Source organism: Rattus rattus, chromosome 14 (assembly GCF_011064425.1).
Source record: "Rattus rattus isolate New Zealand chromosome 14, Rrattus_CSIRO_v1, whole genome shotgun sequence".
NCBI lineage: Eukaryota > Metazoa > Chordata > Mammalia > Rodentia > Muridae > Rattus > Rattus rattus.
The window spans coordinates 42071655-42096075 of NC_046167.1; the positions used below are offsets into that span (position 1 = coordinate 42071655).

At 39.3% G+C, this 24421-nt stretch overlaps 1 pseudogene; it reads right to left on the minus strand.

Moving 5' to 3' along the window:
* Nucleotides 1-9282: 9282 nt before the first annotated feature.
* Nucleotides 9283-10433, minus strand: LOC116883574 (annotated as a pseudogene).
* Between the last annotated feature and the right edge of the window lie 13988 nt (nt 10434-24421).

Consider the following 24421-nt stretch of genomic DNA (forward strand, 5'->3'; position numbering starts at 1 on the left):
CTACACAGCACATAATAAATATACACAGAAAACACTTAGGATACAAACTGACAGGCAATTTCAAGGCTTAAAGTTTCTCCCTCTCTGTCTCTCTCTGTCTCTCTGTCTCTATCTCTCTCTGTCTCTCTCTCTCTCTCTCCCTTCTCTCTCTCTCTCCTCTCTCCTCCTCCTCCTCCTCCTCCTCCTTCTTCCTTCTTCTTTTCTTTTCTTTCTTTTCTTTCTGTGTTGATCGCTTGCTTGCATCTTGAGGCTAAATACACTTTGCATTCTCTTGCACATTCTGCTCTTTTAATTGTGCTTTTCTTTTCTGGAACTCCCACACTCATGCAAACCTCTTTAAATTACCCTTTCATTCTCACACACACTCTTCATACACACCTCACATATATATCACAGACACACCACATGCACTCTCATTTTACTCACACACACAAACTTCGTACACACCTCACATTCTTTCTTCACTCACTCTTCACATGCTCTTCTCATGCTCTCTCATTCACTCTCACATTCCCCTCTCACATTCACTCTCAGAATTGCTCTCACATTTGCTCCCTTCTGTGCTTGCTCATTTATTCTCTGGCCTTTCTGTTACTCCAGGCTTTCATTGATAACCCAAAAGCAGGAAGATAAAAGCCATTGTATAATCATTTCCAAATCAAATTCAAAAGAATAACCACATCCCAAAAAGAATTAAGTATTACAATTGTTCCCCAAAGTTTCAAACTTCCCATATTCCCAGGCCTACATTCATAATAATAATAATAATTTTAAAGTTATTATTATTTAAACATTAACTTTTGACTTATTATATTTCAGAGCTCAAACCTCTGAGATCAGCTACTTGCATTTCCTCTGAAGCTTTAATGATAAAAGACATGGGCAAAGCTGCCATGCAGTGGCCACAAAGTATCAAGTTAACACTTATCTCAGTAGTCCTGCTAGCTTTCTATCCTTGCACACAATGACTCTTTTAAGAGTCCATTTTGACTTAGTTCTACTAGTATATAATTTTATATATTCTATACTTCCTTACCCACAAACCCCTTTTAAATATTAGGTAAAACTTATTTCCTAAATTCATTAACATTTTACTTTCTTGAGATCCCAATTTTGGCTCTAATTCATGTTTTAATAATTTCTTTAAAGTTTCTTTGCTAGTCAAGTATTAATCTGGGACTACTATCTTGCAGTTATTAAATTATATCCAAGATGAGAACACACAGAATGCACTGCGGCCTTTAGGACTGTGCTATGCTGTGCCCCTATGCCTCAATTTCAAATTGTTTAAGAATCATTACATCAAGGAACATCTAGTTTTACAGTATTCAATAGAGCAGAAGGATAATGAAGTGGGAAAGTCAAATATAATAGAATAATTATGCACACCAAAGCCAACTGAAAAGCAGTCACTAACAAATGAAATCTATACAGCTGTTCTCTAGGGCTAAGTTTAGGAGAAATGGGAACAACCTTTTATTACAGAGAGCTGCTGTGGGCTACTGAGATGTTGCCATCATGACCTATTGCATGCAGACTCTTATTTCAAAAGACATATCCCCTGGAGGGAGTGTCTCCTGCTTTTCATGGTTCTAGATGCCTCTATTCTTTACTAAAAGTTGCCATGGGCTTATGAGATGTCTCCATCCCAGCCTACTGTTGGCAGTCCCTGCCATTGTATGCTGTCCTCAGAACATACCCAACATCTCCTTTTTCTCCCCTTGAACTTCCTTTTTCAAACTATGTAACCAAAAATTTAGAAAAATATGAATTAAAAAAACTCCAAATAAATACATATAAGACACAGTAAAGTATACATGATAGGAAATAAATATTAGTAAAATCAATGAGTTATCAGCAATTTTCTTAGTTATCAATAAGCTGATTTGAAAAAAAATATAAGAACATAAATTACCTAAAATATCCAAACTTAACTTTAAGAAAGAGTAAAGTTAGGTGACACACATTGTTTGATTTCAATGTTTCTAAATACCTGTAGTCACTAGTTTATGTAGTCAATGAGAAAAGGGACATTGCTGAAATAGACTTACTTGACTGTGGTCCCTAAATAATTCTAATGGCACGAAGATAATTCTAAATTAAGGATGGTGTCTCAAGCATATGTAATAGAAAAAAAACTAGGTATTCATAGGTGAAAATTTAATAAATAAAACTCACCCTTAAAAGTTTACAATCCCAGACATGAATTCTTTCACTCCTGATGTACAAGCTTCAAAGCTACTAAAAAAAAGTTGGTTGTTCCCAGAACATTTGTGCAAGGGTTGCAGCAGTATACTTATCTTGTCTGGCAAATAGGCATTATAGCATTGAAGTACCTGGTTGGGTGAAACTACTGATAACTTTTTTCCCATAGTAGGCTGCACATCAAGTTCTAAGACAAAGAATATTACCCAGCAAAAAGGATATTTTCTAGGACTTTACCAACATGATTTCTCCTTATGCTACAGCCAGAATAAAATTTGTCTTCAGATACAGTGTCTTACTCTTTGGTTCAGGGAGACAACCAAGAGCAGTGGAGATGTTCTTTCTGTTTTAGGACCCTCTGGGGCCTTCTTGAATCATAGGAAAATATTTCACATTTGGCACTGAGGTTTTCAGTTAACAACCCTTGTCTTATGGGAGAAACATGGTCTATGTATGTATGGTACATGTCATTAAAGTCTTCTTTCTTATAAATTATACTTTTGAAATATTTGATTTGAATTTAATGTCGATGTCTGTGAATGCATTTATGTCCATTTGGGTTCAAGTGCACTCCAAAGCTAGAGGCATCAGATTCCTTGATCCTAGAGATACAGGGAGTTTTATGTCATTCATATGAGTGCTGGAAAACAAACTTTCATCCTCTATAAGAGTACTACCTGACTTTATCCACTCAGCCTTCTAAGCAGCCACTAATAAACTTTTAAATTAATATGCATAGTAGTTATATCCAAAATTGTTAGATCTTTATTTCCTTTTTGTTTATCTTATTCAAACCTTGACCTGTCCAGCAGGTCCATTTATTCAGAGTCCCGAAGTGGCGCTACCTGAGGGTCAAGGGGGTGGGGGGAGAAAAAATGAGACCAAGCAAGGTTCTGTTTTCAGTGTCTCGTTTGTTGAGCGGAATGTACAGCATTTAAAGCTCTGAAGTAGGAATTGAAGCAGGAACTGAATCTTAGGGCAGGGGAGTACTGAGAAGTGCCCAAGGAGATAGGATAATTAATTAAACTGCAGGATATTCTCCTTAGAGACTGAGGCAACTGTCTTCCGGGGACAAGTTCTTTGAAAAGGTCAAGCCCTTCTCAGAAATCTGCTCAGGGCAGGGCTTTAGCTTTGCTTAGTTCAGGCGTCTGGTCTCCAACATCTCCACCTTTACTTAACTATCAGTGGGAGGAAGTTCTGTCTATATGGTATACATCCACAACCATCACCTGGTTGGTGAAGCCCCGTGTCTTAGTCTACACAGGTTGCCCCATATCTGGCACTCTCACTTAGGTTTCATTATTTCCACCAGGGTGGAAGTAATAGTCTGAGATAGATCAGTCATGCCTCACAAAGTGCCCAGCTTGGCCATGGTGAGCCACTCTTGCAGTTAGAACTGCACCCCAATGACTAGGAATGATTTTATGCTTTAACACATGTTCTGGGCTATACGTGTGTGTTTTGGTTCCATTATTTCTGCCAGGGTGAAAGTAGTGGTCTGAGATAGATCAGACATGCCTCACAAAGTTTCCAGCTCGGCCATGGTGAGCCACTCTTGCAGTTAGGACTGCACCCCAATGGCTAGGAACGATCTTATGCTTTAACACACCATTCTGGGCTATACGTGTGTGTTTTGTAAGAGTGGGCGACCCAGATCATGGACCCGTGCAAATCCCATCATAGGGTTACTTCACAGCGGTGAGGTGTGTGCCTGGTATGTGGCTCCATAATTGTTCCTGTCATTGACGCCTCCACCAGCTACTGATTTTCCAGCCTGAGTTATAGGCTGTATTTAGGGTGGAGAAGTTGAGGCCAACTGCAGGTGACCCAAGGGGAGTATCACACTTCCCGGTTGTCTCAGCCTCCTCACAATGGAGGTGGTGGTAATGGACTGAGACCTGCTTGGTAGCTGAATCCACCTGGGCCTTGATAAAATCAGTTAACTTTCTAAGCACCCATGGACCAAAGGAGACAAGTAACAGGAGTCCTATAAAGGAACCCAGGATACTGGGTTGAAGAGTGGTAAGCAGGGGAGAGGCAGAAAACCAAATTTTTATACCAGGCTTCACTCTTTTCTCTATCTTTTTGTCTCTTTTGTAGACTTTATCTTACTTTTTGTAGGCTGTTTACTACTAATCCTGTCTTATCAGCATAAAAGCAACACTCCTCCTTGAGGACCACACAGAGCCCTCCCTGTTGGAGAAAGAAAATATCTAATCTATCCCTTCTATATTGTAGAGCAACCTCAGCCAAGGAAGCGACTGAATCTTTAGATAGGTTATTCCTTGTTGAAGCTCACTGATGTCCCTGTGTATGGTGGCATTGAGCTGATGATAACTCTGTTGGGAGGTGATCAGGGAGGCAACCACAGTTCCTGTCCCCACAGGTGACAGGCCTAGGAGTACTGCAAGAGTTACAGCAGTGATGGGTTCTCTCTTTTGAGTGGAGGTGCCTCTTTCCCAGAACTGCAGGAACTCAAGATTGGGCCAAGGAACTTGTGCAGCGGTGGTGGAGTTGGCAGACACCACATCTCTGGTGCCATTAAGAATCACCCAGGTATAGTTGAAAATCTGGCGAGGCAGTGTAGCAAGGGCAGACCTGATGATGCTTCCAGGGATCCAGATGAAGGGAAACATGGTCAGCATGATCTGTAATTAAGCATAGTTAGACTTTTCCTCAGGGATGTCCCTTGGGTGCGTTAAAGGTCTTAACAAGGCGCTCGGTTAGCCAACAGGCGCCCCCAGTCTTTGAATCATAAATGCAGGGTGATCCAAGTCCCCAAATGAGGACCAGATCAGGGCCATATCATTGGGATGTTAATGGGCCCTTCCATAGGGCTGGTGCATAATCATAAGAATTATGGGGGTGCCACAGGAGGTCTGCTGCAGTTTTTCCATCCTTGTCCATGACAAGGTAGTTAAGGACAAAGAGTGCATGATTTATTAAATTTTTGTGATTACCGGGGAGGGGGAATAATATTCCCCCATTTGACTGTAATTTATGGATCATATTTTTAAGGGTGTGGTGAGTTCTTTCAACTATACCCTGTTGCTGGGATTATAAGGAATGCCCGTGACATGTTTAATTCCGAGTTGAGAACAAAAGTCTTTAAAAATAGAACTAGTATATTCAGGTCCATTATCTGTTTTAACAATCTTAGGTTGAGGTAAAACTGTGAGGCAAGCCAGAACATGACTTATAACATCTTTGGTGGCCTCCCCTGTCTGCAGGGATGCATAGATAAAGCCACTAAAGGTGTCAATGGTGACATGAATATATTTTAATTTACCAAAGGAGGGAAGATGGGTGACAACAATTTGCCAGAGCTCTCCAGGAACCAGCCCATGGGGGTTGACCCCTAGGTGGGGGTCAGGGAGTAGGGTCACACAGCCTTTGCAATTACGGACTATTTGGCAAGCCTGTTCATGGGTGATCTTATATTTAATCCTAAGGGTTTGTGCATTAAGGCGCTTTAAGTTATGTGCTTTTTGGGCAAGTGTAAGGGGCATAGAGAAGGCCAAGGCCACGAGCCAGGTGAGGCATTCCACGGCATCATTACCATCAGCCAAGGGGCTTGGCAATCCAGTATGTGCTCGGATGTGTCCCAGAAAGAAGGGGCAAGAACGCCTCTGAATATTCTTTTGTAAGGTGGCAAACAGGGGTAAGCATTGGTGGTAGGCCAAATATAGGGCACTGTTTCTAACTGGGTGATAGAAAAGGCAAGATATGAGCTATCCGTATATAGGTTAAAGGGTGCATCACTCAGCGCACGAAATACTTCGAGGATAGTTTGAAGCTCTACCAGCTGAGCGGAATCTAAAGGAATAGAGAACTGTCTTATTTGACCATCAATGGAAAATGCAGCTTGTCCATTAGAGGAGCCGTCTGTAAAACAAGGTGGACTCCCGACATAGGGTGATCAAATGTTACCTTTGGAAAACTGTATCAACTTATCTGAGGGGTAATGATTATCTATCTTACCCTGAAAGGCAATGCAGCTAATTGACCATTCATCTACATGTTGACTGAGCCAAGAGACCTGGGAGGGGCTATAGGGTAATATTAAAGGGTCGGGGTCCCTTCCAAAGAGCTTATGGGACTGTTCTCTTCCAAGACGTATGATTTGTGCCACCAGCAAGGGATAGGTGGGAAGGACCCTAGTAGAGGAGGCAGGTAACTGTATCCAGTAAAGAGCATATTGCTGCCAAAAACCTGCTGTTGGGGAAAAGGGTGTAGGAAGGACATCATTGGAAAATGTTGAGAATTCCAGTGAAAAATCACAAGGAGAAGCTTCCTGTTTCTCAAGATTGTTTAACTTTATGGTATGCTAATTCCTGAGAGAAGCTTCCTGCTTCTCAAGATTGTTCTCTAAGATTTTAATCTAACTTTATGGTCAGCTAGTTCCTGGGAGAGAGTTGTCAAACCAGCCAATGTAATTACCCATTCTATAGTCCTAGAAGAAGCTTCCTGGAACATACAATTCTGGGGCCTAACCTGTTTCTTCTGCTCTAAACCTTTTGTCTAGGGGGGGCACAACTTTAAAACTTTTACCTTTCATCCCCCACTTCTTCTAGTGGCTAGTTTTAATCAAAGAACTAAATTAAAACATGATGTTGCTGACGTAACATCAAAATCTGAACAGCACTTACTCTTTCTCTAATGAAGGTAACTAGCTTATTTAACACACATGGACCTATAACAAGAAGCAGAAGCAAAATTAAGAAGGGTCGCATAAGGGAAGATGTCAGTGTAGTCATCCAAGGAGATCTACTAAATCAGCTCTCGAACCATCCCTGGTGCACTTCTGTCTCTCTGTCTTTTGTCTAACCTTGTCTTAAGTTTACTCATGGAGTCTTTAATTACTTCTGAATGGTCTACATAGAAGCAACATTTTTCTTTTCGTGTAGCACACAGACCTCCTTCTTTAAGGAATATCAGATATAATCTTCTTTTATTCTGAAGGACTATCTCTGAGAGGGGGTTTAGGGATTCTTGGAGGTCAGCTAAAAAGTCTTTTTTACTCTTTTTATATCTAAGTCAATGGCAGTCCTGAATTCTCCATAAGCCTTGTGTTGCAGGGCAACAGCAGATGTCCTTGTAGCTGCCCTTGCAGCACCTAGATTCAGCCTAAAGATAGCCCTAAGTAATTCTCAACTTTCTTTTGTGTCTTGCTAAATCTTTAGCATCAGGATTCCAATCTGGACACTATCTGAACCTACACACAAAGGTCATGACTGCCTTTTAGAACTTCTAAACGTATACAGGTTGTGATCCCTGAGGCACAGTCCCAAGAAGTGTAAGGAGTACTAACATATGCAATGTGACATCATTTGCAATAGAAATCAAGCCTATCCCCACACCTATCCTGATGGAACCCAGAGCAAACATGAAATTCTTGTTTCTAAAGCACACTCCTCAAGTGAGCATTATAGATTTCCTGTAACAGGTACCAACAAGAATCTCTAGTGGGATGGTGAGAAAACAAGAAGAGAGTCCAGAAAATAGAGGTCCACCGAAGAGGGCAAAAGCATTCAGTCACAAAGAAAGACAATCAAAAGATTAACAAACAAAAAAACCAAAAGTGCACATAAAAACAAAAACAAAGCGGCTGCCACAAGATTGCCACAAAACCTGAACTGATTCAGATGGGAGCTTCCATGAGCTCACCAAAGACAGATTAAGGGGAGCAGATTCCACAGCACTCCTCCTTCCTAACCAGAATCTTCCCATTGTCAAAGTCACAAGTAACACAAAACAAAGATCTAAGATATGCAGACAAAGACCACTATGGAAATACAGACAGCGGGAAAGGCGGGTCTTTTCTCCAATCCATGAGAATCATCGAATCCTCACTGGCACCAAGATGGGAATCTCCCAGGCGTCCCTGGGGTCCCTTCTCACCTCCTGGGACATCACCCAGGGCAGCGCAATCGGTGAGCCCCTGGCACATCTACCGCTCACATTCGCATCTCTCCTGAGACATGAGCCTCCCTCTCAGCCCAAGATGGGAGCAATTGCTAAACCAGAACTCCAGAATTCACAAGCAAATACAGACCCAGAGTAGCAAATACAGACCCAGAGTTTAGCCGGCACAAAACACAAAGACACAAAGACACAGATGCTATTTCCTGAATCGGAACGGCTTCGGATCCTTTTTCTTACAATAAGTCATTTCAACACTTTCCAACCTTGTCCCAACTATAGGAGCTAATTTCTGGTCCTTCAATAATAAATCAAAGACAAGTTTCTGACACAAAGACAAAAAAATTTAATGAGATCCTTTTTCTTAACTCTTATTCCTCTCTCCTTGAGTGAGCGCTTGATCTCTTCTATGAAACAAGCTTCTGTAGATAATTGCTTCCCCATGACAACAATTATTTGGCTGGCATTCTTACCTCCCTCTCCAGTGACGCAAGAGCGATGCGGCCTGAAGAGTCCTCAACTTCTCTCTTGTGGATCCTTTGTCTCCGTCATCCGGTAGTTGGCTGTGCTTTGGGTCCCTGTTTGGCTGCCACGAGACCTGTACAGCAGGTCCATTTATTCAGGGTCCCAAAGAGGTGCTACCTGAGGGTCAAGGGGGGAGAAAAGAAGGAGAACAAGCAAGGTTCTGTTGTCAACGTCTCGTTTATTGAGAGGAATGTACAGATTTAAAGCTCTGAAGCAGGAATTGAAGCAGGAACTGAAGCTTAGGGCGGGGGAGTACTGGGAAGTACCCAAGAACATAAGGTAAATCATTAAACTGAAAGATATTCTCCATAGACACTGAGGCAACAGTCTACCGGGGACAAGTTCTTTGAAAAGGTCAAGCCCTTCTCAAGAATCTGATCAGGGCAGGTATTTAGCTTTGTTTAGTTCGGAAGTCTGGTCCCTGAGAAAACCTAATACTTCCTCATATCTTCCGATGCATTCACGTGCTTACACATTTATCCCCTACTTTATTTTTTTTTAAAAGACACATTTATTTAGTGTCATGATCAGACTTTTACATTTAGCAATCAACAGTATGGGTGAAAAAGGTCTACAGTAAAACCCTTCATTGGAATGCTTTACACTTTCCACAGAACAGAAACTTAAAATAACCTGTTATACAATTAGTCACAGATACAGTCCTGGAGTTTTTGCCCACACACATGAGTATTGTCTAAAACATGTCTTCTTTGTAGCAGCTAGGCCCTGCCACGACTGTGCTTGGCTGAGTTCACAAATCTGTTGTAACCTGGAGCTTCCCTGTCACTTCTCTGGCTCTCCTCTCCTGCTAAGCTTTGTTTTCTGGCTGTAATTAGAACCTCCTGCCACTGCCATAGCTACTGCTGCTGCTGGAACCTCCATAGCCACCTTGGTTTCGTGGTTTAGCAAAGTACTGGCCTCCACGACCATAAGGGCCAGAGCTCCCGCCTCCAAAGTTTCCTCCTTTCATTGGTCCAAAATTTGATAACTGGTTGTTGTAATTGCCAAAATCATTGTACTTCCACCACCTCCAAAATTGCTTCCATCATTGTCAATTCCATTATAGCCATCCCCACTGCCACCATATCCACCACCACCACGGCTGCCACCAAAGCCACCACGACCACTGAAGTTCCCTCCTCGACCAAAATTGTCATTGCCACCGAAACCACCTTCACGACCACCACCAAAGTTTCCGGAACCACTTCGACCTCTCTGGCTGGATGAAGCACTAGCCATCACTTGTTTCGACAGAGCCTTTCTTACTTCACAGTTGTGGCCATTCACAGTATGGTATTTCTGAATAACAATCTTATCCACAGAGTCATGGTCATCAAAGGTGACAAACACAAATCCCCTCTTTTTGCACTGCCTCTGTCAGTCATAATTTCAATCACTTCAATTTTCCCATACTGCTCAAAATAATCTCATAGGTGATGTTCTTCAGTGTCTTCTTTAATATCGCCAACAAAGATCTTCTTCACAGTTAAGTAGGCACCTGGTCTCTGAGAATCTTCTGTTGACACAGCTCTCTTAGGTTCCACTACTCTTCCATCCACCTTCTTTGGTCTTGCATTCTTGGCAACATCCACTTCCTCCACAGTGGCATATGTGACAAACCCAAAGCCTCTGGATCTTTTGGTGTTTGGATCACTCATTACCACACAGTCGGTGAGTGTTCCCCATTGCTCAAAATGGCTCCTCAGACTCTCGTCGGTTGTTTCGAAGCTCAGCACTCCAATGAAGAGCTTCCGCAGCTGTTCAGGTTCCATGGGAGACTCTGACTTGACATGACGGTAGGATGATGAGAGCGTTCAGCGATGCTTCCTCACCAGCGTCAAAGAGCAGAAAGGAGTAAGATAACGAACATGTCCCTTATCCACTACTTTAATAGCACATGTATTCTACTAGTACTCTCACCTCGTAAGGCTGAGGACCTGCACATTCTCATAGATTCTTTCCAGATTTCTCAATTTGATAGATGCTCAAAATTAAACTTTGAGTCTAAAAAGTTAGAATAAGATGAAAAGTGGAAATTTTAATAAAATAATATTGATATATAAATTGACAAAGAGGATACTTCAATTGAAAGCAGAATCTATCAAATTGTATTAAAACTAAGACTGTACACAAAATTTAAAATTAATTATATATATGAATATAAATGACAATGGCTATAACATACCATTGATGTTAAAAGATGAGTTCTACATTAGCATAAGAACATTAAAACTGTCTCAGAAAATGAAAGTTAATTCATGGACTCCCAACCGTAAACAAAGAAGTATAAACAAATAATAACTACTTAAAGAAGGAGAATTGACATTTACACAGATCAATTTCCATACAATTGTATAACACAGAGAGATCATCACTAAAATACACAAACAACAAACATAGCCTCAGGAGGTTGTGCGTCCTACTTTAAGATTTATTTTCCTTTGCTCTACCTTAATAAGTTGTTTTATATATATGGATATATGTATATTATATGGATTTAATGTCCAATTCATCTAGTAATATTTTCTATTTATTATTTATTTATTTATTTATTTATATTTGCATATCTGCACTTGTTTCTCTTTATAATAGGCACGTTTAGGTGCCTTCTGAACACTAAAGATTTACTTAACTACAAGTGCCCTTGATCTGTTGTTATAGCTGGTTGTGATTTACCTGAAGTGGATGTTGTAAACTAAATCATGTCCTTTATGAGAATGTTACATGACCTTAACCACTAAGCAAGCTTTCTAATTTATAATATAGTAATGTTTACAGTGACTTTTTCTAACAACTACTGAGGAAGGCCTTTCCAAATGTGTGATCATTAATCTACTTACCTTCTTCAACCTCAATAACATTCTTCTCAATACTTTTTAGGAGAAATTAATAAAATTATTTAAAATGCCCATGGGAATACAAAGGACCGAAAATACTCCAGAATAAGTTTAAAATGAACAAAATTAGAAGACACATCCTTCACATCCATATTAGCATAGCTATTGTTGTCATTGTTCAGCACATGTTTAAACACTCAGGTTGATAAGACATCATGGGTGTAGGGTCTCACATTTTAAGGTGACACAATCTCACAGCAAACTGCAGGACATTCCAGCACTTATTCTCTTACAAACACACCTTCAAGATGCCCAAAGCTTATGTGTAACAGTTGTTTTGTAGGTATGTCTGTTGTGACTGGGATCCATAACACATTTTGATCTGTTGTGGTTTTCTGAAATGCCATCTGTCTTGAAAAAAAGAAAAATTTCTCATGTATCTGAAGGCTATGAGTACAGCAAAATGTTTGCCTAAGATCAATGGCATGGTGAGGCCATTTCCTGGTTCCTAAATGACTCTCTTCTGTGTATTCACACAGAGGAGAAGAAAGTAGGCATACCTTTGTCTTTTTCCTTAATAGGGATATGAGTCTTATTTGTAAGGGTTTTACCTTCATGAACTAATCATCTCCCAAAAGTCTCATCTTCAAATTCCATTACCTTAGATTTCGACACAAGGAACCTTGGTGATTCACACATCTGGTTCATCAGACTCATAAACAAAGCAGACAGTAACAATAGCACATAAGGTAACATAAACAGTCTCACCACTGAATCATTTCCATCACAATGTTTTATACAACCAATATAATGAAACTAAATAAACATATGAAAACCAGTATCTATTGCTCTTGGGAAGACTTTTTTGAACATCTAAAAGTTATTGACTGGAGAAAAATAATCATAACATAAGCATAGAACTTAAATGAGATAGAGATAGAAAGGGGGATAGTAGGACAACTGTGTTATAAAAAATGAAACTGGAAAAGTTGGACAGAGTGTTTTTTTGTGTGTGAGCGATTGTAAAGGCAGGGTACTACTAAGGGAAATACAAGAAGGAATAAAATAAATGCTTTTTTGCAATGCTTTGGGAGGAAGTCTCACTAAATAGAACAATCTAGTTTCAAAATCATAAAAATCCTCTGGTTTTCCCTCTCATGTGCTGCAATTTAAGCTATTTACCACCATGTATTAGTTTCACTTATGTTGCTCTTCCCACAACACAGCAGTACCAAACACACCTGAAATTCATTGAATAAGACTGCAGGAAGATGCTATTGCTATGATTTGATGGAAAAACCAATGGAAAACACATTACTGAACTGGTCATCAAGAATAGGTGTCAGCTCTGCCATAGTAACTGTTGGAGAACTAGCATCTAACTACAGTGTTAGTTACAGTCTTGATGCATTTATGGAAAAAAATTGTCAGTATGAACCCCAGAGGAAGAAGAGTATGTAATCTGTCAGTCCCAGAGTGATAGAAGTAGAGAAGGAAGAAAATCAGGATCTACAAAAGGGTAGGAGCACTGAGGGTATTGGGGAGCATAGAGCATTTCTCTGTGCCCAGCTGAGATATCCAACTATCCATACCTGATTCATAATACAAGCTGGTGTCAGGGCTTGGGCAGTGCTGGAATAGAGGATGAAGTGTTTTAAGGGCACAGGAGAAGAATATAGGGCGTGGGCTGTCCTTAGAACTGCCAAAGATGCACTAGACTTCTAAAACATGATGCAGAAAGATTTGTCCTTGCAACCTTTCCTTTAATTTTTCTTATTTCCCAAGATCAATGTTTCATTAAGGCACATATGAGAACATTATTGGAACCCATACAAGATCCGGGCACCTGGTGAAGAAGTAAGACAAGGGTCCAAATGTTTGCTCTTGTCCAATCAGTGACTCAGAAAATGAGGAGTCAATCTCAAATGAGATTTGACATAGTCAGAAAGAAGACTAAGATCACACCAGTAGCCATCATCCCTCATGCCTTAATCTACTCATAGTCCGGCTCCAATGCCAAATTTCCTAAGTGGAGTTTTAGGGTACAAATTTTGTCTACCCGAATATGTCCACCTAGCATTTCTCTGGAAACAATTCAGGGAATCGCGAAATTCTATATTTCTCTTCTGAAGTTTTATAGAGCTATGTACTCCAGAATGGGTATGAGAACATGGGGATTAGTGATGTAAGGTGCATCTTTAAAAGAATTTGATCCTCCACCACCCCTAACCTCCAAAATGTCCACAAATCTTTGCTGATCAGAATGTTTGACAAAGGTACCAGACCCTACCACCGGTAAAGCTCTTATTTTTTTGAAACCCACCCACAAAGGAAGGTCCAGTAGGGATTAGAGATAATGTTTCTCATTGCAGTGAGATCTAGAATCATAGAACAAGACAGATCACACAGATTCTCCCATCAACAAGACCTATTTGTATGTAAGTCTGGGTGGAAGGCGTGACCAGTGGGATTCTTCACCATCAACCTAGCATATATCTGTAGAGAGCTCAATCCCTAAGGGAATATTTCTCACCTCTTCTTCATTCCTTGGTTAGGCAGGTACTTTCAATGTCTTTATACATTTTTACCAACTTTCATATTGGAGTTCATGACTCTATTTGCAGTAAGTGATATTATAGTTCTCTCAAGAAATTGATAATTAAAACTCTGAAGCCCAAGCCTTTAGTACAACTAACAAGCTTAAAGAACATGTATAATCACCAGACACATAAGGTAAAGATACAAAATTATACAAGGTTTATAGAGGATGAAAGATGAGGCACTAAACTATAGTATGTTATTCTTCTGGGGAAATAACAAAAGAGTAACATAAAGCATTGTATTTTATTATTAAACCTCTTTAACTCATTTTTTGATAATTTGTAAATATAAGCAACATATCTGGATCTTATCCATACTCAACATCTTCTTTCTACTAACCTTAAACTTCCTTTTCAAACAAAACTGTGAAGAAATAGACAAAGTATACATAATATATATATATATATATATATATATATGACACAGCAAATCATAGGTCATAGGAAAATATTTTAGCAAATATCAATGACTTATAAGCAATTTTCTTAGTCATCAATAAGATGGGTTGAAAATATGTAATAACACAAAGTAAAATATCCAAACTTAACTTCAAGAAAAAATAAAGTTAGGTGACACACATTGTTTAATTTCAGTCTTTCTATATAGCTATAGTCCTTAGTTTTTGTAATCAGTGAAAAGGGGATATGTCTGAAATAGACTTGCTTGACTGTCATCACAAAATAATTCAAATGGCAACAAGATAATTCTGAATTAAGCATGGTGTATCAGACATATTCAGTAGAAAAAACTGGATATCCATAGGCAAAAATTTAACAAATAAAAAGATCCTGACTTGGGAATAGGGAGGCCAACTTTAAAACAGAGGCAGAAGGAACACCCATTCAGAGCCTGCCCCACATGTGGCCCATAGATATACTGCCACTCAATTAGATAAGATGGATGAAGCAAAGAAGTGCAGGCAAGCAGGAACCATATGTAGATCTCTCCTCAGAGACACAGCCAGAATACAGCAAAAAACATAGGCGAATGCCAGCAGCAAACCACTGAACTGAGAACAGGACCCTCGTTGAAGGAATCAGAGGAAGGACTGGAAGAGCTTGAAGGCACCTGAGACCCAACAAACCAGAGCTTCCAGGGACTAAGCCACTACCCAAAGACTATAGATGGACTGACCCTGGGCTCCAACCTCATAGGTAGCAATGAATAGCCTAGTAAGAGCACCAGTGGAAGGGGAAGTGTGAGGAGCTGTCCGAGGAGCTGTCCTCACATATGTGGACTGACCCATTACAAGAGCTCCCAGAAACCTCACGCAGGCGCCTGGTACTCAAAGGGACAACGCTTTTGGAATCTGGCATAATTGGCCCAGTTAGAGAGTGACACCAGATTATAAGGGAGGGTTATTCCTCATCGGCGCCTCCGCATTGCCCTTATGCCTCCAAGACACATTAAAGCTTTTCTAGAGGACCCCAGTGAACGTGGATTGTTGGGGACTGAACCCCAGTGAACGCTATTATTGGGGCTCGGGCGGTAATGGGGGGAGGATGGGGAGGGGAACACCCATATAGAGGGGGAGTGGGAGGGGTTAGCGGAATGTTGGCCCAGAAACAAGGAAAGGGAATGGCAATCGAAATGTAAATAAGAAGTACTGAAGTTAATAAAGATGAAAAAAAAAGATGAGATAAAAAAAAAAGTTCCTGACTCATCCTTCGAAGTTTACAATTCCAGGCATGAATTCTTTTACTCCAATGGTATAATATTCAAAGCTACTATAAAATCAGTGGGTTGCTCCCAGAACTTTAGTGCAAGGATTGCACCAGTATACACATCTTGCCTGACAAATAGGCATTATAGCATTCAATGTATCTTGCTGGGTAAAACTACTGATAACTTTTCCACAGTAGGGTGCACATCAGGTTCTAAGACAATGAAAAGTACCATCAGAAATGATATTTTCTAGGTCATTTCCAACATGATTTCTCCATATGCTACAGCCAGAATAAAATTTGTCTTCAGATACAGTGTCCTACTCTTTGGTTTGGGGAGACAATCAAGAGCAGTGGAGATGTTCCTTTTGTTTTAGGACCCTCTGGGTCCTCCTTGAGTCATAGGAAAATATCTCACATTTGGCACTGAGATTTTCAGTTATCAACCCTTGTCTTATGGGAGAAACATTGTCTATGCATGTATGGTACATGTCATTAAAGTCTTCTTTCTTATAAATTATACTTTTGAAATATTTGACTTTATTTTAATATTCATGTCTTGTGTAGTTCATGTGCATGTGGGTTCAACTCCCTCTGAGGTTAGAGGTGTCAGATTTCTTGATGGTGGAGTTACAGGCAGTTTTGTGTCACCCATGTAGGTACTGAAAACCAAACTTTCATCCTTTGTAAGAGTCCTCCATGACTTTGACAAATTAGCCTTCTAAACAGCCACTACTATTTTTTTAAATCTAAATTCAAAGTGGTTAGATGTGAAATTGATAGATTTTTATTTACCTTTTTGTTTTTGTTATCCTAGCCCCACACTTCCTTATATCTCACCACCCCTTTCTGTGCTTAAACTTTTATCCCCTACTTTTACAGCTCATACATTCTACTAGAACTCTCGCCCCATATCGCCTCTGACCTTCATATTCTCATAAACTGTGTCTAGCTTTCAAAATTTGACAGATGATCAAAATTAATCTTTCAAATCTAAAATTTTAGAATAAGATGAAAAGTGGAAAAATTTAATCAAATAATATCAAAATATAAATGGAAATATAGCATATTCCAATTAAATGCAGAAACTAACAAATTGTATTAAAATTAATAGCCTGCATAGAAGTTGAAATTAATCATTCAAATATATATTTTATTCATCTATATATGAATATATATTTTAATCATATATATGAATATATATTTTATTCATATATATATATGAATAAAAAAGGAAAGTGGACCTGCCATGCCATTGACCAAAAAAAATTATACATTAGCACAAGAATATTAAAATTGCCTCAGATAATGAAAGCTAATTCATGGAGTCCAATGCCTAGACAAAGAACTATAAATAACTAATATCTACTCAGAGGATGAGAATTATTATCTTCCAGAGATGAGTTCCCATTAGTTGTCCAATGCATGGTGTTCATCTCCCAAATCATATATACACAAAAAACAAAAACAGCCTCAGTAGTTTGTGTGTCTTTCTTTAAAATTTAGATTCCTTTGCTCTATCTTAAGTTATACATAAATATATATGGATTTAATTTCTGATTCATCTAGTTATATTTTCTTTACATTTATTTATGTATTTATTTATATATATATGAACATCTCCCATTGTTTCTCTTTGTAATAGGCACATTGAGTTGCCTTCTGAACCCTAAAGAGGTACTTAAATACAAATACCTTTGATCTGTAGTTACAGGTGGTTGTGATTAACCTGAGGTGGATGTTGTGAACTAAATTAGGTCGTTTACAAGAATGTTAAATGACCTTAAGCATTAAGCAGTCTTTTTAACTCATAAGATAATAATGCTTATTTTTCTCATGTATCTGAATGCAAGGGAGTACAGCATAAAGTTTGTCCAGATTCAAGGCCTGGTGAGGCCACTTCCTATTTCCTAAATGACTCTCTTTTGTGTATTCACACAGTAGAAAGTAAGAGTACTTTTCTCTTTGTCCTTAATAGGGGCATGAGCCTCATTTTAAGGGTTCTACATGCATGAGCTAATCACCTCACAAAAGCCTCATCTCCAAATTCCAACACCTGAGGTTCCAATACATGGATCCTTGATGATTCAAACATCTGGTTTATAAGACTCATAAGTGAAGATGACAGTGAACAGTAGTCCGTAAGGTGACATAAACAGTCTTACCACTAAGTCATTTTCCATGACAGTGTTTTATCCAACCAACATAATGAAACTAAATAAAAATATGAAAATCAGTATCTATTGCTCTTAGAAGACATTACTGGACTCCTAAAAGGTTATTAACTGAAGGAAACTATTCACAACAGAAGCAAGGAGCTTAAATGAGATAGAGATAGACAGGGGGAGAGTAAGACCCAGGTGTTATAAAAAAATCAAACTGGCAAAATTGGAGAAGTTGTTCTTTTTGGGGAAATGTAAAGGGAGTATGCTACTAAGGGACATGCAAGACAGAACAAAATTAATCTTCTCTGGCATTGCTTTGGGAAAAAAATCTCAGTTAGCAGAACAATGTAGCTTCAAAGTCATAAAAATCCTCCTGCTTCTGCCCCTCAAGTGCTGGGATTTAAAGTATGCATCACCATGCCTTGGTATCCCTTATGTTGCTCTACTTGCACAACAGCAACTCAAAAAATAAACGAAATACATTGAATTAGACTTCAGGAAACTGCTAGAAGTATGGTTTGATGGACAATCCAATGGAAAATGCATCACATAACTGGTCACCAAAGGAAAGTGTCAGTTCTTAATAGTCACTGTTGGAGATCCATCATCTAACTACAGTGTTAGTTTCTGTTTGGTTGGATTTGTGGGGAAAAGGATGATATTAACCACAGAGGAAGAAGAGTATGAAATCTGTCAGTCCTGGTAGGTCAGAGGAGAAAAGGGAAGAAATCAGGATCTACTAAAGGGTAGGAGTATTGAGGGTGGGAGGGATCACAGAGCATTTCTCTATGCCCAGCTAAGCCATCCAACTATGTACACCTGATGCAGAGTACAAGCTGTTGTCAGGGCTTGGACAGTGTTGGAATAGAGGGTGAAGTGTTGAAAGGGCACAGGAGGAAGATGAAGGGCTAAAGACTGTCCTTGGAACAGACCAAGTTGTGCTAGACTTGTCTGAAACTTGTTGCAGAAAGATTTATCCATGCAATGTTTCCTTTATTTTGTTTTATTTCCCCAGATAATGTTTGATTAAAGCACATGTGAGAACATTCTTTTAACCTGTTGTGGTTTGTATATGTTTGCCCCAGGATTTGGCACTATTAGAAGGTGTGGCCTTGTTGGAGGAAGTGTGGCAGTGTGCAGATAGGCTTTGAGACCCTCCTTCTTGCTGCATGGTAATGCTCAGTCTGTTCCTGGCTTTCTTCGTGTGAAGATATAGAACTAAGCTCCTACTATACCATTCCTTCCTGGATGCTGTGATGCTGCCATGCTCCTGCCTGGATGATACTGGACTGAACCTCTGAATTTATAAGCCAGCCCCAATTTAAGGTTTTCTTTTATAAAACTTACAGTTTTCATAGTTTTCATTCACAGCAACAAGATCCTAACTAGGGCAGAAATTGGAACCAGGAACTGGGATATGGCTGTGATATGACTGACCATGGTTTTGTTTGGAAGAATTTGGTTTTGGAACGTTAGATTTGGAAGCAGTGGACTGCTTTAAATGGTGCTCAATGGGTTACCTTAGTAGGAATGTGGAAGACTTTGCTACTGAGAGTAATTTGAAAGGTTAAGACCTGGCTCAAATTGGTTCAGTGAAGAAGAATTTCTGTATATGTATTAAAGACTGTTTTTGAGGTATTTTGGGGGGAAATGTGACTAGTTTTGTCCATTGTCCAAAAAAATGTTCCGGAGGTTAAGGTGAAGGGATGTAGATTAATTGCTTTGAAAGAGGAAATCACAAAACAGCCTAGTGTAAATTCTGTTGTGTGGTTACTAAACTTCATGCTCCTGAAGAGTATTATAATAGAAAAGGGAAGTTGAGAAAGAAAAAAATACTAAATAAATGGATTGAATATTAAAGGGACAACTGTAAGTGAAATGGAACTGAATCCTGTGTTCAAGGATATTAATTGAATTAAGGGAGTGATGACCTCAGGTCAAGGATTCACTCAGCTAAGTTAGCTCCAGGCAATTTTGTGTAAACCATTAATCCCAGGAGACAGGCATACAGATCTCTAAATTCAAAGGTCAATCTACAGCAAGATCCAGGACAGCAAGCTATGGCAGTGAAGGAGTTAGAAAAGAGGAAGCTAGTAATAATATAATAGAACAAAGGGGCCATGTTCCATCTCCTGTAAGCAGCAGAACTCAGCAGATTCAGCCACGTATCTCTGACTTTATATTCAAGAGTAGAAGAACAATTGATATTGGTTAGCTGGATATAACAGAGAGATCAGCATCACTGTGGTGAAATCTTCTGGGAAGTGTTTTTTTGAGAGCTTTGTTCCAAAGATGCCAAGGTTTTACCTCGTACTGTGGCTGGATTTGATAATGTGTAAGAGTCACCCAGATGGTACTGCTTTTTAAGGCAAAGAAGGGGTCATGGAGAGCAGGTGAGGCTGGGCACTGTGAGAGGCCATGGAAGGCCATTGGTGAAGGTGCATGCTCAGTAGCAATTGATGGCCCAGGATTGAAGGGATCAGGCAAAGGAGTTAAGTCTTGGCAACATGTAGAGAGCATATGAGAGGCTATTGGTGAAGCCTGTATGCAATGGAAGACCCGAATATATGGGAGAAGCCAGTACCATGGGATGATCACCAAGAGCAACAGCAACAGTGTAGTGTGGATAAACTGAAACTGCAACAGAGGGCAGAGCTGCAGGAGTGAATGCAGACTTTTGGAGGATCATGTGTGTATCCAAGATATTGAAACAAGCTGCCTTGGAGACACAAATACGTTAAAGACAGCAGAGCCACAGGTTATCTGCTGAAGAAAGCTGCTAATAGGGAGTGGACCCACCCCAGGGGAAAGAAGTTTGTTGTAATGAAAAGAGATAAAATAGGAGTTGAAGATCTGAAGACCTCTTTGACAACAGACATGGAGCTGGCAGAGTTTGAAGTTTGCCCACTTGGTTGCCTGTCTTAATTCAATGATTACAGTTAAGTGATTGGATGGATCTCAGAAGAGACTGAGCTTTGTACTGTTAACATTGTTGATACTGCTATAGATTATGGGGAATTTGAAAGTAAGACTAAATGTACCTTTTTATTATGCTAAGTTTAGGTATGGCCTCCATAGACTCATGGGTTTAAACAAGCCTATGTGGGCCAAAGAGTGAAATGTGGTTTGCATATTCTTGGCTCAGGGAGTAGTACTATTAGAAGGTGTGGCCTTGTTGGAGAAAGTGTGTCAATGTGGGAGTGGGCTTGGAGACCCTCCTCCTAACAGCCTGGGGATGCTCAGGCAGTCCCTAGCTTCCTTTGAGTGAAAATTTAGAATTAAGCTCCTTCTGCACCATGCCTGCCTGGATGCTGAGATGCTACCATGCTCCTACCTTGATGACACTGGACTGAACCCCTGAACCTGTAAGCCAGCCCCAATAAAATGTTGTCCTTTATAAAACTTACATTGGTAATGTGTCTGTTCACTGTAACTGAAACAGAACTCATAAAGGATCCGGTATCCTGGAGAAGAAGGAAGACAAAGTTCAAAATGTCAGTGCAGGTCAAACCAGTGTCTCAGTAAATGAGGAGTCAGGCTACAGTGAGATTTGTCATCCTTACTGAGAGGATTGAGATCACGTCTCTAGCCATCATCCCTCATACCCTAATCTACTCAAGTCAGGACTCCAATCACAAATTTGCTAAGTAGAGTTTTCAGGCCCAAATTTTGTCTACCTGACTATGTATACCTAGAAATCCCCTGGAAACAATGCAGGGAACCACCAAAATGAATACTTTCTCTTCTGAGGTTTGTTCCTCTGAGTAAGAGACAGTGATGGCTGATAGAGACATAGAGAGAACTTCCCTATTTTAAGAGGAAAGCACGTTCTCTTAGTTTCGCTTCATATTTCCCTGGGACAGGGAAGTGCATAGCACTTGAAGGAAAACTCGAATCCATTATCTTGGGACTTCCTGCCTTACATTTCAGAAGAAGCTGCCATCAAGGTACAAGGAACACATTTTTTGCATTTTTGGTCTCAGACGAACTCTCCCTTGAGAGCTGAACATGGTACACTGGATGAATATCAGAGATAAAAATGGAAAAGCAAATATAAGAGGTTCCTTACGGGTCAAGGATCAGATAAGAGCTGAGCCACTGGCTCTGATGAATGAATAAAAGAGAATGCTGCTGATCATCTTACTTCTGGGAGGTGATCCATGACATTACACTCATAAAAGAAAGAATTGAGGAGAGCTAAAAGAACTCCCAGTTGCAAAGTTGGGAATAGAAGAGGCAGTGAGAAGGAAGCACAAAGTTCTCATGCAGCAGCATGAGCCCACCATGTCTATACATCTCTCCCCAACTGTACATTGTCTTTGTAATACCAACATCATAGACTGATGAGATTAGGAATGTCTGAAAAAGGAGGATGGAAGAAGAGAGCAATAGGGCAAGTGTACTCCTGGATGGGTATGAGAAAATGGGCATTAGTGATTTAAGGTTCCATGTTAAAATAATTTGATCCTTCCACCACCCCTAACATCCACAAAGTACAAGAATCTATGCTAATCAGAATGTCTGACATAGGTACCAGGCCTTATCACCTATAAGGCTGCTGTTACTTTGTTGGAAACCCACACACAGCAAGGGACAGAGGGGATGTTGTTCATTTCATTGAGATCTTGAATCATAGAACAAGACAGAGCACAGGAGCTCCCTCAAAATGACCCATTTGTATTTAAATCTGGGCTAGGAGCCTTGACCTGTGGGATACTTCGCCAGTGACCTAACATAAATCTCAAGAGAACTCATTCCCTAAATAAATCATCTTTACCCCTCCTGCTTTCCCTAGTTAGGCAGGCACTTACAACATTTTTATATATTTTTATCAATTTTCCAATTGAAATTCATGTCTCTTTACCAAGTAAGTGATATTACAGTGCTGTCAATAAAAAATGATAATTAAAATTCTGTATCCTGAGCCTTCATACAACTAGAACCAGCTTAAATAGCAAATATAATCAAGTGACACAGTAGGTAAAAACAAAATTATAAAATGTTTATAGATGGGGTTGGGGATTTAGCTCAGTGGTAGAGCGCTTGCCTAGGAAGCGCAAGGCCCTGGGTTCCATCCCCAGCTCCGGAAAAAAAAGAACCAAAAAAAAAGTTTATAGATGATGAAAGATGAGGCACTAAACATCACTATGTTATTCTACTGGGGAAATGTCAAAAAAAATCCAGAAAGTATTTTCTTTTACTTTTAAACCCCTCATTCTTTAATAATTCTGTAAATATAAACAAAATAACTTGATCTTATCCATACTCAACATTTCCTTTGACACCTTTTTGAACTTCCTTTCCAAACTAGGTTATCATGAATTTAAACATGAAAATTTAAACAAAAGATATATATATATATACATATATATATATATATATATGACAGAAAAGCATAGGTCATAGGAAAGAAATATTAGTAAAAATAATTGAATTATCAGCAATTTTCTTTGTATAAATAAGCTGATTTTAAAACATATAAAAACATAAAGAAGCAATATATCAAACTTAACTACAAGATAGAATGCAGTGAGGTGCCACACATTGTTTGACTTCAAGGTTTCTAAATACCTATAGTCATTAAATCATGTAGTCAATGAAAAAAGGGACATCTTTGAAATAGACCTACTTGACTGTGATTACTATTCTAATGGCACCAAGATAATTCTAAATTAAGCATGGTGTCTCAAACATATTCAGTAGAAAAAACTGGATATTCATAGGCAAAAATTTCCTAAATAAAATATTACTGATTCGCCCTTCGAAGTTTAGAATTCCATTCTTGAATTCTTTTACTCCTGTGGTATAAGATTCAAAGCTACTGCAAAAGGAGGTGGTTGCTACCAGAACTTTTGTGCAAGGATTTCGCCAGTATACACATTTTGCCTGGCAAATAGGCATTATAGCATTCAATGTACCTTGCAGGATAGAACTATTGTTAACTTATCTCCCAGAATAGGCTGCACATCAGTTTCTAAGACAATGAAAAGTGCCCAGCAGTAAAGAAATTTCTACATCATTTCCAACATGATTTCTCCATGTACTACAGCCAGTATAAAATTTGGCTTCAGGTACAGTGCCTTACTCTTTCTTTTGGGGAGACAACGGAAGAAGAGAGGAGATGTTCTTTTTGTTTTAGGACCCTCTGTGGCCTCCTTGAGTCATAGGGAATATCTCACATTTGGCACTAAGTTTTCAGTTATCAACCCTTGTCTTATGGGAGGAACCTTGTCTATGCATGTATGATACATGTCTTTAAAGTCTTCTTATAAATAATACTTTTGAAATATTTGATTAGATTTTAATTTCTATATCTGTGTATGTAGTTATGTGCATGTGGGTTCTAGTGTGATCTGAGGCTAAAGTCATCAGATTTCTTGAATCTGGAGTTACAGGGAGTACTCTATCAACCATATGGGTACTGGAAACGAATCATTCATGCTCTACAAGAGCACTCCATAATTTTAACCACCCAGTATTCTTTTTTTTTAATTTTTTTTTA